The sequence below is a fragment of the Geospiza fortis genome, unplaced genomic scaffold (assembly GCF_000277835.1).
Source record: "Geospiza fortis unplaced genomic scaffold, GeoFor_1.0 scaffold70, whole genome shotgun sequence".
In the NCBI taxonomy this organism is placed as follows: Eukaryota; Metazoa; Chordata; class Aves; order Passeriformes; family Thraupidae; genus Geospiza; species Geospiza fortis.
Genome location: NW_005054317.1, coordinates 1,345,754 through 1,363,127, shown reverse-complemented (window position 1 = coordinate 1,363,127; position 17,374 = coordinate 1,345,754). Strand labels below are relative to the sequence as shown.

The 17,374-nt window shown below is 43.4% G+C and overlaps 1 protein-coding gene across 7 annotated transcripts in view; it reads right to left on the bottom strand.

Annotated features, from left to right (window-relative positions):
- Window positions 1-16,872, bottom strand: part of FOXP1 (forkhead box P1) — a 331,699-nt gene extending 314,827 nt beyond the window's left edge. For all 7 annotated transcript variants that reach the window (XM_031056354.1, XM_031056357.1, XM_031056356.1 and 4 more), the window contains exon 1: window positions 16,749-16,872. The gene's annotated coding sequence lies outside the window, so the exon portion shown is untranslated. The remainder of the gene's footprint in view (window positions 1-16,748) is intronic.
- Between the last annotated feature and the right edge of the window lie 502 nt (window positions 16,873-17,374).

Below are 17,374 nucleotides of genomic sequence, written 5' to 3'. Positions count from 1 at the left end.
TCCCCCTTTTAAAAATATCCTCGGAGTTGGAAAACAAAGAGGCAGAAGTTAGGACTGTTGCCTGCTGCCTCCCACGATGGGCACACATCTGCAAGTGCCAACCCGTCCTCGTGCTCCAGGGATTTCAGCACTGCACCAGGAGATTGCAGCAGCACAGCAGGTGGAGCAGGGGGCTCAGGGAGAAGCAATTAACGTGGACTGTGGTTCCCATTTTTCAAGGTAGATGGCAAATTCGGTTTCACAGACGTGTACAAATTCGCGTACAAAACCCACCGCATAATACAAGGACATCTGTGTTTACCAAAGTAATCATTATTGTTTAATGCGTATTTTTTAGGCCATTAAACAAATAACTTTAGCTCTGATGAACATGGTGATTTTCATGATAGACTTAAAAGGAAAAAAAAAAGTTCACAAGAAATGTGGAGCTGCTAACGTGTGCTAAGTATTAGGACAAGAACCACAGATTAAGGGCACTGCTTTGACCTCACGTATTCTCACCCCCTGCACGCTCAGCCAGCACGGTCCAACAGGGAATTGTGGTTTGCTGCCTTGCATCAGAACCTGAAGTCATCCCTGTGCTGCCTCCTGCCCCAAACTTTGTGGACACACGCAACCAGGGAGGGCAGCGCCCCATCAAACACCACCAGCAACCAAAGGACTAAAACTCCATTGTTCTCTGATTGACCCCACAGTCAGGCTGCACACACCCACAGAGCTCAGTGCAGTGGACACACAGGTCTCCAAACCAACCCCAGCACCCTCACAGCCATGGGGAAGTGGGTTCCACATCCACTCCTATCCCTATCCCTGCCTTACAACCATCACCTTTGCATCTCCCCATTTGTGGGGTCCAGCCCAGAGGGAAGAACATTCCCGACCCTTGGGGACTCCAAGAGGAGCTGGAGGCAGGCAGGGCTAGGGGAGCTCAGGGGAGGAGTGAGCCCAGCCCAGACCCCGCTACATGTTCAGTGATTATAAGATTAGTGTGTTTTTATTTAAAGTATTACCCGTTAACATCCCGTATTACAAAAGTAGCACAACAGTATCGACAGACTGTCAATATTAATAGGAGTGTCTAATGTTTTATCAATACTAATTTAATTTCTGTTATCTGCAGGCTGCAGGGCCTTTCTGAAGAAACAGGGGAACAAGAATGAGAAAGCCAAAGCAGTCACATAACAGGAAAACGAGCCATTCCTTCAGCTTCTTGATCATTCAGTGGCACCCTGCAGTTAACACAGTTATCCTTGCTGCTTCTTTTGAGCAAAAACACCAAGAACAAAACCCACTGAGGTGGTTTTTTTCCAATATCACCAGAACCTCCACAACTCTCTTTTTCTTTTTGGCCAGAAACCATCTTTGCAGAGCAGTATTTTTCCGAACTACGTACACCCAAAATCTGTAAAATAGATGTGTCAGACAACAGCAATTACTGGTTGGATGAACAACTCATCTTTACAACACAGAGGTGATTCACAAAGGAGAATTTCTAGACCAGTGAATGACCCAGTCTTGTACAGACTTTAAAGGGCCACATGGCAGATGCATCTTTTTCATTTTACAAGGCAAAATGTGTAATTTTAGGATAAAACTTGTCAAAGGTTTGGATTTTAATGAGGTTCAAATAAGTGTCCCCAACAGTCCAGGGCAAGGAGGTGTGTTGGCAAGTCTGCCTGAGGTGGCAAGTGCTGTGAGGGGTAAGAATCCCTGCTCCTTCCAGGGAGGTGCTCAGCAAGACCCAGATCACAGCCCCACCCCTGCTCTTCCCATCACTACTAATGCACTTTAAAAGAGAGAGGAAGACAGGTCCACAATGACAAAATGTCAAACTGAACAAAGTAATTGAGCTAATCATGTAAACATTCATTATTACTAATATTAAAATATCCTGTTTTGCATTTTCTTTTTGTGACAGAATGAGCAGCATCTAAGGACTCAGAATTATCATCTAAGAGCTGAGTAAAAGAGGAAACTGTCTAAAATGAAGACACAGTATCAAAGAGGAATTTTTCTCTTGCTTTAGCACATGAATGATCCCAACTGGACTCGCTACAAAGCATTAAGTGGGAATGCAGGGGAAAATATTCTTCTCCTTAAATATATTTCAAATAGGTGATTTATGGTTTTCAAACTGCGAAGGAGAGAAGTGGAAAAGAAGGTATTGGGGTAGGAAATTGGCTTACCTCGTGATACTCCATGATGTGTGACCAGTTCCCACGAAAGGGTGAGTCCTCCTTCCCTCATTAATGAGGCTGCAGATTTCCTGATTCCCCCAGATCACCTGGAGCTCCCCCACCCCACCACCAGCCATACCCTGAGGATTTTACATCACTGTGACAAATTTCAAAGGTTGATGATACCCAAAACTCCCCTGAGAACGTGTCCAGAGGGTGCTGAGCATGGGACAGCGACTCCAAGATGCCAGAGATGGGCTGGGTGGGTGACAGACCTTCCCACCATGGTCCCTGATGCTGGGCCACAACACCATGGATGGCGGCACCATCCAAATCCCACATCAGAATAAGATGAAGCAATGTTTAAAATTATAAAAATCAACTTATATTGCAATCAAAATGCTGAGTTCTCTTCCCTAGACTGTCTGTGCCCTCCCGAGTTCTCCTTGAAATTTCCACACAAAATTCTGCCTTCGAGCAGATCTTTGGTGCTGCTCACATCTCCTGCAGTTACAGAGAGTAACCCCAACCAGTGGTTGTGAGGAAGCTGTGTCTGCCAGACTGCTCCCCAGAGCCACAGGAAAGAAAAAAACAAAGAGGAAGGCAGAAAACAAGAGAAAACAGTCTGTGGCCTCTGAAAACCAGGGGCCTGAGCTGCTCAACAAATCACTTCCAGGCAGCTGGGGATGGAGTCAGAAAAGTATCTTTGAAAGAAAAAAGAACCAGTGAGGAAGGAACAGTGCAGGGGTGAACTGTGCCATAGGGAAACTAATCCAAGAGGAGTCCCGTACGTTGGAAAAGGCTAAGAATCAAAATTAGGAGTTTTTGGACAAGGATTAGTGTAAGAGAGGTAGCTTCCTACTAAGAAATGGGATTTGAGCACCTCATGCACAGCCCAGCCAAGGACTTCAGAGGAGGCAACAGGAACAAATTACGAGGCACAGCAATGTAAGTTAGCCTGAGACTAAGAAAGCAAATTGAAGATGAGCTTCTGGGTCTAAGCATCCACCAGGGCAGCTTGAGGAATCTTCAGAAGAGAACAAACCTCTCCAGCCTGCCCATGGAGGTTTGCCTTTGCGTTTTAAGGCTCCAAACCCGGCTGCTTTGGAGTTACTACAGCCACCATTTCTGCAGCACTTCTCCCTCCTCCTCCTCCTCTTCCCAAACCTGCAGCCCCCTCTCCTCCCTGCTCAGGAGGCAGCTCCGAAGGGAGCAGCAGCAGCCACAGCTCATAACTCGCCTAACGAGTGCCAGCCAGGAGTGATTTGTAGGCATCAAGTGGATTATTGTTTTTTGAGAGAGTGGAAAAGAAAAAGAGGGGCACAAGCTTAAGGTGTTGTTGATGAATGAAGATGAAAAGAAGGTTTTAGGGTGAGAAGTGTTTGTCTAGTGTGACCTAAACTGTTCAAACCTCATTTGATAGATGATGGACATTTATTCCCTGCTATGTGTCACTTCAAAGTCTGAGGTTTATATTAAACAAGAAGTCTTCTCCTCCTAAGTTGTTCGTCAGTATTTTTTCCCTGGAGTTTATCACACAGAGCAATACTTGGAAATGCAATTGCATTTGGTTTTTTAATAAAGTTATCTGGTCACTAGTAGTACATATTAGAAAATGCACTTTATTGTTTTTCATTATGTAATTGTGTGCTTCATTGCTTTTCATCTGTTTTCCCTTGCCGTGGGAGGAGGCATGGCCCAGGAACACCATTTTTCTGGGGATGATGTTCTACATCAGAATGAAACCACAGCACCCGCACTCCCCACTGCCACTGCCCTTCCCTCCTCTCTCTCCCCACAGGCAAGAACCAGGTTCCCAATAAAGCTGAGCTATTTTCTGCTCTGAGGTAGGGCAAATCCAGCTTTTCCACCCCTCAAGGCCCTACCTGGAGAAGCCAGCAGCAGCAAATACTTAAAAGTATGCAAGGACATGAGGCCCAACCACAGCTTTAATCACAAATAAGAGATTTTTGGAGTCTTGCATTCAAGTCACCCGTGATACTTTCTCCCATGCCTTTCTCTGGATCTGGATTTGCAACTTTAGGAGAGTTGATGTTTGGAAAGAAATCATCTATATCATGAAATAACTTTTCCCCAAACTAAGCTAATAGCACTAATAGTTTTGAACAGTTTTCTGCTAAAAGGCATGATCATTCCATTATAAATGTTTACATTCCTATTCATTAAAAACAAACATATTATGCTAATAAATTATGGAGAAACTGTACTTGATGGGACATGTTCCTATTTAGTATTCACACAAAGCACTGCAGCATTTAACCACGGGGCAAGTTTACTCATTTACTACATCTATTCCTTTAAATGTGCCCCAAAAGTTGTTTTCTCAGCACTTGCTCACTAAGATTGCTTTGAATATTGATTTTTGAGGAGTTCATTTTACTTAGATCCTCTATTAAGAAGAAAACACCATGGATTTACTGAAACCATATTTCTCCACCAGAGTGTTGATTCCCACAGGAGCAAAAAGCATCTCGTGCTAATCCTGGCTCCAAGCAAGGACATCCCCTCTTCTCTTTGCCCTATCCAGAAAAAAAAGGCCTTTCATTTGAGATGCTCTGGTCTACCACACCCCAAACACACAGACCTCTCCCATCAGCAGCAAAATTCCACTGCAGCCCTGCTAAGCCCTTGGAGACCCCACAATTTGTGCACCCAACATCCAAGTCAGAAGTTTGAGTTATGCTCCATCAAGTTGCTGCATCTCACTACACTTTCAGAGCTTAAAAAAATTATCAGATTCCACTGAATTTCTCTCTACACAGCTGCATCTCTAATGAACCCCCATAAAAGTTAAAACTTAGATTCAGTAATCATATGCAATTGAAACATCATAAAATGAGAAGTCAAGGAACTGTATGTGGGCTGCAATGACTTGTCTTATTGTATTCGTTCCCTTAATAAATATATCTTAAAAATAACCTCACAGTCACACATTTGCAATATAATACAAAAATAACACTGGATTCAAATTATTAAACAGGTAATTTAATAGAACAAGAATTGAAATGTAGGACAGTGTGCAACTTTATGCTATAGGAATAAGATGATTTTTAGCCAACACAACTATTTTTCTTTTTTGCATTATTTCTGCATTTATAATACCACAACATCCACATAACCTTGACACTGTAGTCACCTTAGTAACAAACAAGTGTAACATTCACTTATAATTGAAATCCCAATAGGGTGTTTGATTCAAGTAAAACAAAAATCAGAGGCCCCTACTCTGCTGCTTTTTTCTTAGTCACATAGACATGGGCTAAAAGGATGTAAAAATAGATATATTTGTACACTATTACATCTACAAAGCACAGCTATTTAATTTTAATTTAACGCTAAATGGAAACAAATATAACACCTTTAAAAGACACGATGCTAAAAAGAGAACAAATTATTTAAGTTCTGGACCAGCACAGCTTGGAGAATTCACACCAAGTAAAGGCCAGATTTAAACCAGTCTTACAGCCAAGAGAAGAAGCTGTTCTGGGGACATTGGACCAGCAGAACTGGGCGTGTAGAGGACACCCTTCACTGTGCCACCACAGCCCAGAACTCATGGGGACATATCCCCACCATGTCAAGCTTCTGCTTTGCATAGCTGGCTTCATTTAAATTGGGCTGTTTTGCATGAAAGAAAAAGGGCAAAGGTCCCAGCAGTGCTCAGAAAGGCACATTACCATCCTCGGTCATTGCTTAGCAATGGTCAAGAGAAAGGTACAAGAAACACCTGAACTGAGAGTTTTCACCTCTGGAAACAGGACTTTCTGCCTAACCCTTTGTTAGCTTTGTCCTAAACCAAGAGAATTTATACTCTTCCTAACTTGTAAGATTAAATAAAACTGCTCCAACTCAAGGTACCTGCAGATGTTTGCAATTACCTATAAACTTAAATTCTCTTACTGTTTCACACCTAGCCCTTCATAGCTAGGGTTTACAGTCTTACTGAATCTGAGGGACAAAACCCAGCCTCAATCCCTTTGTTCATATTGGCCTGCTGTTCTCACAGCTCCAAAAGAAGGAACTTTGTGCTGCTGCAGAATCTCCAGCCCATCACCAGCCCAGCCCAGGCACACATCCCTCTCCTCAAGGGCTGCCATCTGCCAGGGCTCCGTCCCGCCCGTCACGCTTTTATGGAGTCCCTGATGAGCAGGATTCAATTAACGTCGCCTGAGAAGCCACTCCACAGCAAATGAGAGGTGACAAGGAGCTGAGAGAGGAGCAGGGGGACACGGGGAGGAGCAGCTGGGCCGGGGGACACGGCAGAACTGCTGCTGCACGTGGCAAAGTGTGTCCGAGAGGTGATGGGGAGGGGGACAGGGAAGAGAGAATCTGGAGAAGTGGGATTCTTAGAAAGCTCTTCCCACCCTGCCACTGGAAAGACGAATTGGAGGCTAAACCATGAGTTTTACTGGGTTATTCTGTCATCAAGTGCTTTGCCTACACGTCACCCAGAGTACACATCACCTTGCTGGGGTTAGGGGGATGCCCACGGGCCCCACCAGGAGATCTGTGCCCAAAACAGCTGCAGGAGTGGGCTCCTTCTGCTGGTGGAAACAAGGACTCAGCTAAATGTGGAGGGCTACAAGTTTCTGCAACAACATGCAAGTCTCCAACATGTGGCCCGTAACGTAGCTGTTGCCATGGTAAAAAATTCATGTTTAGTGAAAAGTGTTAAATCTTGTATCATAAGTTAAATCAGCTGCCAAGACACATTTTCACAAGTAGGGGAATTTTTGTCTTTTCAGAATGGAATGTTTTTCAGTTGACATTGATTTTTCCCTAAAATAAGTCCCCCAGAAAGGAAGCCAATCACACGTGAGGCAGTCCAAGAGCTGAATTACTCTACTCCTTCTCTGAATCATCAACAAGTGTTGTGTGCTAGTGCATGTGTGTGTACAAATGCACTGTAGCTTCATAAATTCCACCCTCTTAAACAAATCGGCAGTTATACAATTTATTCAGAATATTAAAGTAATGATCCCAGCAGAAACACCAATATTTCATGTTCTGGGTGACGAGACTTCAGCAAGTAACTTTTCTAACCAGGAACCAACTCAAAAATTATGTTGCCCCAGACTTTTCAAAAATACAAGACTGAGTCTGACTATACAGCTGTTTATGTAGGTCAAGGACAGAAATACTAAGAGTACATTTCTTTGTTTTTATGTTTCTTGCTCAGTATTTCAAAAGAGAACAACTTTAATACAATTTCAAAAAGAGAGCCAAGGTTAAAATTACTGCAGAATTAGCAAAAACCCCAACAACAACAGAAACCCAAATAAACAAAAAAAAATCCCCCAAAAAATAACACCCTCCCCCCAAAAAAAAACCTAACCACAAAAAACTTGTTACTTTTATTAATTTATTGCAAGGAAATCTGGCTGTTACCAGTTCAAGACCGTATGTCCTTCTTGTCCTAAACTACTCAAATTTGGCTCACTCTAGCATCTTATGGTTAATCTTCCATATTTGCAGCAAAATGCATTTCCAGTGGGAGGTTTTCCCACCGGCACACCCAGGGAGGACTCAGCACCAGAACAGCTCCTGCAGAGGGGTCACTGCCCTGCTGGACAACGCAGACCTCTTGGACAACACTGGATTTTTTCCTTTCTCACATCTCTCTTCAACAACCACAAGCTGGATTTCACCCTCATTGTGTCTTCTGCGGTGAGGACTTTGCCCAACAGATTCCTTTCTTTTTTACCTGCTTCCAAGTAGCAACAGCCAGCAGCCAGTCACATCCTTGTTTCTAAGTTAAGAAACACTTCTGATTCCTCCTCCTCTCTCTAATTATTGCTCCGCGATCGATTTGCCGTGCGCCATGCCAAATTCGCACCTTAGCTCCTCACCTCCAGTCACTAAAACTCAAACTCTCCTCCCATCTTCTCCACAAAAGACATTTTCTAGCAAGCAAGCTCCTGCTTACGCTCTCTTGCCTCCCTCCCTTTCTCTCTCTCTCTCTCCTGAAATCAGCTCTTCAGAAAGGCTGGAGCATATTTAGCCCTCCCAGCTCTCTGCCTGTCTCTTTCTTTTATTTTACATGGTTCAGTGTTCACATTCTGCTCTCATTCTGCCTTCTCTCCTTCTTTCTCTGCCCCGGTGCTACAAAAAGACATCTTCTGTGACACCTTGAAGAAAAAAGGTCCCTGAATTAACGTGACTTGCACTGCGTGGTATTTTCAGACCGCCCATTTGCTAATGTTGCAAACACAATTAGGAAGTCAGAGAAAGAGCTGGCAGGAGCAGATGAAAGCTGCAGAGATAAAATGGAAAGCTTTTACCTGCCAAGCTCTCAGGTTAGGGTTCTAGGTTGCCCTCAGATCTAACAAAGCTATAAAAGAGCCGTATTAAGGAGATGCACAGTTGCATTGCTGTAAATCTCAAGCATGGCTTTTTCCCTCCTCCTAGAGACATGGATTTTTGCTTCCGCAATTTGCAAGCTGGTAGCCATAGGTGGTTTAAATTCTTGGTATTAAAAAAAGCTCAGAGCATTGCTGACAATTAAAAACAGCTTTTACACATGCACAATAACGCTTCTCATGCTTTAAAAAAAAAATAATATGCATATCCATATTACCATCATAATAAGTGCCACAGAGTGACATGATATGATTGAGTATAATGGTTCCTTTGGAGCCATTATGGTCGATCAGTAAATAATACACTTTTGAAATTGTCTAACTACATATTTACACTTGTCAACTCTCATACACTTCAGTGACAGAATTTAAAAGAAACACTGTAAAAAACTGTAAGAACATTAAACCACAAAAACATTATGCTGAAGTAGTATTAAGGTTTGACTTAAACCCACAAAAACATGGAGATTTCAGGTTAAGGCCAAATCTCCCAAAACGACACTGTCTTTAGCTCCCAAGCTGTGCTCAAGTGCTTGCAGTGATCCAGGAAAAGCAAGGGATGAGGCAGGAAGACCATGGTGGTCCATGTGAGAATTGAGCCACTGTGGAGGGCTCTGGCCACCAATTTCACGAGAAATCTCATGGGTGAGAACCAGCCTGCCAGCAGCAATTCAGCGGCTCAGCAGAACAGCATTTCATGATATTTTATATAAACAAAGCCCGGGCCTTTCTCTGTTTATTCAGATGAAATTCCCAATTAAGTTGAGAAAAATTAGTCTTCATTTGTTTCAGAAGAGGCCCCATTGGGACACTGGGAGTTTTCCCTAGCTGAAACACATGGAGAAAAACCTCAGGCTTCGACCCTAAAAAGGCATTGCCAAAAAAATACGTTAAACAAACATGACAGTGGATCATTAATATCCCAAAGATTCACTCCATGTGGGGAAAAAACAAGACTGGGAAGGAGGATGTTTTTTCAACAGTAAAATAATGGGCTTGGCGATGTCTTTTTTAATTGATAATTTTGTGTCTCTTGTTCAGCTGTAGCCACTTTTGCTCCGAGCAGTGGTGGCAGCAACTTTATTGGTTCCAGTAGAGCTCTGCTGAAAACAATAAGCATCAAGCTCCCCAGTGCCATCTGTCTTTCTGTGAGGGTCACATCCTGCTGCCCTGGAATCAAGGGGATATTGAATGCTTGGGAGCTGTCAAGAGCAGCCCCAGGCCCACGGCACCTCCTTTGCAACAAAAGGACCCCAAACACTTCAGATGCTCTGCCCTGAAATCCTGAACCAGACTTTAAAAAGCAATGATGGATATTTTCCTAGAGCAAAGGTCTTCCTTTCATATATATCTATATCTCTATCTATCTCCTTGCTCAGACTTATCTATTACCTGGCTTGTGAGAACAAAATCCATAAACGCTTGGCAGGGCAGGCTCTCGGAGTTGTTTGAAGACAGAACCACCACGCCCCTGTCAAGAGGGAATTACAGCCCAGTTTTACAGTCAACTCTCCCCTCGACTGGCCGATGACAGAGCAGCCTCCCTCCACGCTCAGCATCTGGGATTTTACAGCTGCTGTATATAAATGGGATTTTCATGACAAACAACTCTGTATTCGGTTTCCTTGTATATCTGAACGTGAGAACGATCTCCTAAGGCTCTGCTGGGAAGAAGTATTAATGAAGACAAAGAGCATTTCAGGCTGTTCCCCACTGGAGCACTGTCATGATGACAGTATACTTTGTCCTACACAAGTACTGTAAGTCCACATCCTCCTCCTGCAGCAATCCAGGACCTCCCTGTGTGCCTGACCCTCGCAGCCCCTTCCTCAGCATCCCACCACCCAACCCCACCTGATGAGGCCAGAATCTGCCATCAGCTCACAGAGCTTCCTCTGGTCTCTCATTTCACAAGGCCTCCCTGGAGATATTTGCTTTTGTCTAAATATTATAAACCAGGGTAAGACAAAAACTTAATAAACCCTGTTGCCTTTTCCCTTTGCACAGCATCTGTCTCCTCTCACCCAACCTCACCGCTCATGCAAATGTCAGAGCCAGAACAGTTCCTGCATCTCCTCGGGTCGCCACACAGTGAAACCAGCAAAGGTAAACAAACTACTGAAGTCTGGGTATTTTTATTTCAGATGGCATGTAAATCAGTGGATGAAAGCTGGGAATAAACTGGCAATATGAGGGCAGCTTATTTAAGTTTCCTCCCCCAGCTCAGTGTTCCCTCAATGTAATATAGCTGACATAACCCTACACTAAGGAAAAAAAAAGGAAAAACCCAAAGAGATATAAATATTTTCTCCAAAGTCAAAGACTCTTCCTTCAAGGTGTTTGGCCAACTCTCACAGAAATAGAGAAGCATTTCCGCACGAAAGGCAAAATTTTCACCCGTAGGAAAGCTGGAGGAGACCCCACCTCAAGGGCTCAGGATGGGCACAGGGTTCATTGTGGGACACCCCAAGGAGGAGCCCAGATACCAAGAGTGCTTGGGATGGGCACAAGCTCCTCATGGGAGCAGCAGAACCTGGGATACAGAAGGTGCTCTCTTCCTGCTGTGCAGTATTACCTCTTCTCAAACAACAGCCAGAGCAAGAGCTTCCTCCAGGGACTCAAATCAGAAAATGACTGGTCCTGTGTAGAGCTGAAAGCCCCTGCAAAGATGGGTTTTTAAGAGCAGGAGCTCCAGCTGCCACCTAATTGTCTGAGCAGTGGGTGCCCCAAACCCACAAGCTCCTCACACCATTATCTCCTGGCAGAAAGGTGTTATGTGCTCCCACTCTTCCCCCTCTGCCTCCTTGTTTAAAGCTTTCTGGCTGCTGGTGAGGAAATGATTCTGCCTTGCTCTAACTTCCTCTCCATCACCTTTCTGTCTGTGAGGACTGGTGAGAGAATGTTTCCACTGCTCTTACACTTCCACATCATCCATTTCTGAGGCCCTTATAGGAAAAAAAGAGGCTGTCTCCCATCTCCTGCTGGTGATAGTTTTATCAGATAATAGCACAAAGCAGTTATGATCCTGTAAAGCTGTTACCAATACCCAGAGGTATCTGAATTGCAGCAGTGAGACAGATCATGCCTGCTGCATTCACCCACCAATGGGCAAAGCCTGAGCAGCATCTAAGGGACCTGTCTACTAAAGAGAATATCACTACTTCAACCTGCCATGAGCAGTTGTTTGGCTTCTCTGATTTTCTGCATGCACACTGTATTTTTCTATATTTTATTCTAAGTTAAAACCTGCTGAAATGTGATAGCTCCAGACACAACAGTGCCAAGGAAAAAGAGCCTCTGGTCCCTGAGAGGGACCTCTTTCCATGCTGGCTTGACACATAAAATCTGCTCCTTCAATTATGTCTTCCCTCTCACCTAGATGTGACGATGTGAAAACATAATAAAAGCTCTCAGAAAAGAAGTCTGAGGAAGCTGATAAAGTATTTTTCAGATCTCATAAATACTTTAATACCAAGATAGCCACTTGCACAGCCCAGCTCTGCCCCTGTGCCATGCTGGTGACTGCAGGCACTCAAGCCTTCCTAAAGCACTTCCATCTCCATCAGCCCAAAAACTGCCCTGAGCAATAAAAATAAAGCTGCTGCCACACAGAACTCCAGCTACAAGCCCCACTTTGCTCTGTTAGCACTCTGCATCCAGAGGGGCACAGGTGCTTTACAAGAGTTTGTGGCACACACACCTGCAAACTTCACACGCCCCACAACATTTCTGCTGGTTCAAAATATCCCTTCAAGCATCTCTAGTATCAATAAGGAGATTTTAATTATCCATTTACAACCTCTCCCAAGCCAGGGCAAAGCCTTGCAGTTAAAGTTCTGCTCAGGACTAAGTTTACCACCTTCCCAAAGTAAAATCTTTTCCTGTTATGTGATTTATTGAAATAATAGGTATTTTTTGTATGATAAAACAGATTACTTAAAAAACTGTCCCAAGAAATCATTATAAATGTAGAAAAGTCACGACTTGCTCTATTGCCACAACAGCAATGCTCTATTTGTTTTTCTAAATATAAAGCACTGAAAAATACCACAAATTTGGTCAGGATAGAATTCTGCACTAAAGCCTTCATTTTAGGTGTGAGAAGATTTTTTTACTGAGAAGGCGTGAAATTCCCCCTTCTCCTGGTGATGAGAAATGCCTCCTGATGCCCCAGCTCCTCCAGGACATAGCCAAAGTCGAAATAATTTTCAAAACTAATATGTACACTGAGTAACATGGTTAACATCATCCAATGAATTTAGATCCACCTACACGGTATAAATATATCTAGATAAACTGTCACCTTCAGCAGAATTCATTAAAATAATGTTGTATCTTCCTTGTTAAATGTAATTTTTTTAATTGAAATTTAATCTTACTGCATTATTTGGTAGATTTTTAATTGACATTTGTAGTAATTAATTGGTAAGCATTACAGCTTTGTCTGAAGAATTTAAAACTAAATTTGACATCGAGATTGGCCAGCCACTGCTGTGAGGTGCCTGCTGGGAGCATTTCATCATCCTCCCAGCCCCTCCTGCTGATCAGAGGTGGGAGATGATGGTCTCTTTCTTACAGTCATGAATTACATTACTAATGTATTCCATTACCACCACGCAAATGTCATGTTAATTCCTGATCATCATCAAGTCATACAATGGTTTCCACGCTGGCACCCAGCCAATTAGCGGTGTGGAAAAATATTCCGCCAATTATATAACTTGAATTAGGTTAAGGACTCAAGAGAAAGCAAAATAAATGCTTTGAAAATACTTCTGAGATAAAATGTAAGTTGACACTGTCTTCATGTGCTATAGCCGATGTTATACAATCTGATAGGCAGCTGCCAACATTCATAACTGTTTATTAAATCTAGCCTCTCTTTATGGTGGCAGCTAAGATCTGTATTTTTACCAATATTAGGTTCATTGTGTTATGAAAAAAGACCAAAATACTTAGGAGCATTCACACCAGCTTATAAAACTTACATTATGTACTTTATTAAATTGTTAAAATTACTTCTTCTCTCCTCCCCCTGCCACAGAGAAAGTTCCACAGACAGAAAAGTTTCAGAAAAACAAAGTCTTCCTGGAGCCACTGATGCCACAAGGAGCAAGGGAGATCCTGCAGGGACAGAAGTGACAATTTGGGGCTGCTGCCACCTCTCCCTCTGAGCAACTGTGCCAGGGGATGCCAGGCTGGGCTCCTGGAACTGCCCCCACCCCACTGACACCCATCTGGGTTAGCACAACCTGGGAAACCCAGCCCCGCTCCACGGACAAACCCCTCTGGCTCTTGCTCCCTGGGTATCACCAGAAGCACCACAGGGCAAATCCAGCCCTTTTTGTAACCAGGAGCCAGAGGGGAGGACTGAGCGAGGAGAGGGGCACTGTTAGTTAGGAAAGGTGCCCACAATCCGTGTGGGAAGGGCAGGGACCCAGCAGGTCCCTGACGCGCCGTCTGCTCGGTGCTCAGCGCCGCCGGCAGCACCACCGGGCTTTTAGTACCACCCCATTATTTTGATTTGTTCCATTCTTAACTCAATTTATCCTACAAGCATGGTTATCTCCAATTTAAAAACGTACACAGCACCAGCTCCTCGACTTTAAAAATTCATAACTAGGAGCAATTTGTTAAAACCTCTTACTGTATCTTTCTCCCTCATTTTCTGAGGTGCTGCAATGAGGCAATTCGCTGTTCTGGCTGCTTACCCCAGATGACCTTTGCCTGCCATAAAATGGTATACAACTAAACTCTCTGCTTTAAATAAAACCCTTGCCTCTTCGAAAGGCCCCTACGTATTCAGTCAACACAATCAGCAGAAACCACATTTGGCTACTCAATAAGCTGGAAACCTTTAAGGCGTGCACGGCGGTGAATGAATTCCTGACATCACCAGGGACACTCAAGTGGGGAACAAGAGAGACGGCCGAGAAGTGGCTCTTGCTGCAGCTGGAGAAAGGATCACTCCTTTAAGCTGAACTCTCAAGGAAAACGAGAACAAAAACTGAATTAGCTCGACACGTACCCTCTGCAGTCAGCACATTGCTAGGCAACTTACCATCTCTTGATAGAATTATGGTGGAGGGCTGGTCGTACATCAGGGTTAAGATGAACACAAGCACCAGTTTGGGCCAACTGCTCCTTTCCAGTGGGAATGCTCAATGCTTGGTCATTTGGTATTATTATTCTGCAATATTTCCTAGGCACCTAGAGAGTCTAATGTGTTCAGAAGGTATTTTAAAGCTATTATGTGACATGAAAATTTTAAGATAACTGGAAGTAAGTGAATTTTCAGAGGAGTAGCGCGAGTCTTTTTCTTTGTTCAAGCCAGCATTTGGAGGGAGTTAACAATCCTTCTTCTCATTGCTTTTATTTTTTAATAGTGAAGGTATCCAGAGGGCACGTTACTTCAACACTTTGTCTTTGCTCCAGATGCTGGCTGGCCACAGCTCCACACCTCCATAATTCAACCTGGTATTTCAAGTGGATGCTTTGAAACACTCTGGTCCTTCCATCTGCCACCCTGAGACCAGACACAAAGTGCCACTACCAGCAGTGCCACGGGGCTGTCACAGCACCCAGTGATGGCACACTTCACCCATGCCAGCCTTAGAAGGGCTCTATCTTTAACAATACCTGGATACTGAGATTCTGACCCCAGGCATTATTTACATTTACTAAAGAGGCATTAAGCAAATGCACAGGGTGCTTTAAATCGAGGCATGTACCTTGCATATAACCCCACATTTCCCATGCATACTTTATAGGCACAAAGAAATAATTAATTACCTAACCACTGTGATTAAAATCAATTGATTCATATGCGACAGAGCAGTGAGAAATTTTTGCATGACTGGAGAAGTCTGGAATTGGTCCCCATTTGGGGATCTCAGTTGTATCAGTGAGGCTGGTAATTCAGACATGAAGGAAATGGTAAGAATGCCTCTCCTCTATGCACACTTTGAGCTGCCATATGGGTTTATTCAACTGTTTACTATACCAGTCGGTAAAAACTGAGCAGCTATTATAATCTTTGCTAAATGACATGGTAATTATGCTACCTCTGGAAAAAAAAATAAAAAATGGAAACAGAAAAAAAATACCACAATCCACTGATGTACGGATTTCTCAGGTTTTATAATCTTTGAATTGAAATGCACTTTCCAACACACAGAGGGATATTAAATATATAATAGAAACCTGAATTTATTTAAAAAAACAATTTGTGCTCCCAATTCCTACACAATTTAATTATGCAGATTTCCTGGGTTTGAAAGATTTCTTACACAGACTTCCCAGTTTTGCTGCAGAATGAGATGATTCTTGTTTTCCCAAACTAATACTGCCCCTCCTCTCACCCCAGTTATAAAGAGAGGCAATCAGGAGGAGGCAGGTCAGAGGAGTGGGCATGGAAAGCTCCCCATGCCAGGTTCCTGGGGGATGGGGACAGCTGGAAAAGGCACAACCACCTTTTGCATGGCACAAAAGAGACCAGGGGCTTCTTGAGGGGTAACCCCACCAGGAAAGGCAACTGGCCCTTAACAGAGGAGAGGTCTCACTCCAGCATCCTCCTGAGCTTGATCTAAACAAGCTGTTGAAGGCTTTGTCCCCGTGTCCCCCAGGCTGGGCAGCAGCACCGAGGTGAAGCACACGCTGCAGGACAGCTCTCCTGTGTACCAGTGACACCATTTTGTCACTGGGATGCAAGTGCAGCAAATGCTGGAGCTAATTATCTGTTGGCAATGGCTCCTTTGAGAATCCACCATGTGACACATGATGGCAAGGAGACCCCTCCATATCCATATTTCATCACTACATGAATTGCCCACACAAGCTCGGTTTAGATCCTGTCTGTCTGCAAGGCTGGTTTTGGGCAGCAGCTTTTCCTGCATGACTGAACTCCAGTTTCACCACCAAAGCCCTTACAGTTCACAGAATTCAGGGGGATGAAGAGAAAAAAGAAAGGAAAGGAGTATTTTTTCTGTATAGGTAATATTTGGTATTTCTGCTATTTCATGCCAATGAAGGTTGCTTTGGGTTTTTTTAAGAGTAGTGGTGACTTGCCTGTAAACACAGACAGTACAACCCCCTCCCACCTTATAAAAAAGGAAAGAAAAAAAATGAGGGAAAGATAATTGGTAAGAAAGAATAAGTGAGAGTTATTGCAAACTCAGCCTTGACAACTCACCAGTTTTACTTGCAGGCATCACACATATCCATTCATGACTCAGGGCAAATACAGGAAAGGATTGGAACCCTTCTCATGGCAAATGTGTCTGGAAGCTGGAGTCACTCAGAAAAAAATGTTCTCAGGAGACTGAAAGACAAAAACATGTTTTAAAACTTCACTCAGTTAGAATCATATCAAAGCCTGTAGTTTTCCTTTGAAAGTAAAAGGTGGTTATAAATGCTGGAGCTGGGGGGAGCATTACAGAAGCATGTCTGTGTATCAAACTATCACACAGCAGACTCTATTTGGCTTTAAATAAAACCAAAACTTACAATATTAAGAAAGGTTTTTAGAGACAAATGCTTATTTCACATTTGCAACGTGCTCCTCCGACAGGAGAGCTTATGTTCCTCCTAAATACCAAAATGTGTCACCATCCAAATCCACATTCTGCCTGAAAACATTGTACTGAGCACAAAATCCAGATACTTTAACCTACTTTGCATTATCAAAATATAACACACTCTGAATTTCTGAACTATTTACTCTCTGTCTTCACTCACTGCATCCTGATTAAACCTTAATAAAATGTAGAACCTCTTGTTAGCATTAATCTTTCCTCTGAGATAAGGAAAAACACACAT